The sequence below is a fragment of the Hippoglossus hippoglossus genome, chromosome 12, assembly GCF_009819705.1.
Source record: "Hippoglossus hippoglossus isolate fHipHip1 chromosome 12, fHipHip1.pri, whole genome shotgun sequence".
NCBI classification, from domain to species: Eukaryota; Metazoa; Chordata; class Actinopteri; order Pleuronectiformes; family Pleuronectidae; genus Hippoglossus; species Hippoglossus hippoglossus.
In genome coordinates this window covers 20354189-20355381 of record NC_047162.1, presented here as the reverse complement: position 1 = coordinate 20355381, position 1193 = coordinate 20354189, and positions in this window count along the sequence as shown.

Here is a 1193-nt window from a genome sequence, read left to right as displayed (position 1 = left end):
TTAGAAGTTGTCATGTCGTCCATCTTTATTTACGGCCCATGAAGTTTGGGGACATGGTGTTAAAAAGTTTGTTTAAATGTTTGAGACTTTTATTTTGAACAGAAATGAAAGATGAAATTCCACGTGAGCACGTGACGTGTTGTTAACATGTTCCCGAGGAGCTGCAGCTGCAGACTGAGGCTCTTTAACAGCTGCTGGCCGTGACCTCACTCCTGAACCACGTCCATTCACACACATGTTGTCTCACATAACTCAACACAGAGGTCAAGACTGAACCCACGGCCGTCAACAACACGTCAACAACACGTCAGCTCCACCCTGTGAAAACACAGAGAGAAGATAGTCGACAGTTTGCAATGAGCTGCACTTCTCATCGGATGGGGGGGGGGGGGGGGGGGGGGGGGGGGGGGGGGGGGGGGGGGGGGGGGGGGGGGGGGGGGGGGGGGGGGGGGGGGGGGGGGGGGGGGCGTTAACAGTTTGGCTTTTACAGCGGCTCATTTCCTCTTTGTTTTCTGTGCTGTAATGAGCTTGAGCTGTGTAAACACACGCACACCCACACACACCACACACACACACACCACACAGCCTGAAGCTACACTTCATCATTCCTTCTGTGTCCCTGCAGGAAGTTCCTTCTCCGACATGTTGCGTCCAGGCTCCCAGAGGCTCCGTGAGTAACATGACATGTAGTTCAGAGTCTCCGCCTGTCAGAGGTCCATGTGACCACATGACACCGCCTACCTGTCGAGATACACCCGAAAGGTCAGGGGTCAACTTCACAGTGACGTAGTAGAATCTCATCAATACACTTTTCTGGCCATTTGTATTATTCTTATTCTCATTCTCATTCTTATTCTCATTCTTATTCTTATTCTTATTCTCATTGTTATTCTTATTCTGATTATTTTACATCATAACTCAGGAACTAATACACGTCCCTTGTTGTTTGTAGATATCAGAGAAAATCCGTTTTCTTTCCAGCACCATGAGCAGCAGCAGGAGCGACGAACCTGAAACCTTCGTGTTCACAGTCATTGGACGATTCACTAACTGTTCAGAAACGTTTCCCACTTGGTGACGGAGCTTTGAAACGATCCATCACAGTCATGACCCCCTCGACCCCGTCAGGCAGACTGAGATATGAACACTCTGCTGCAGGGGAATAAAACCTGAGCTCGAACTGTGACTTGAAA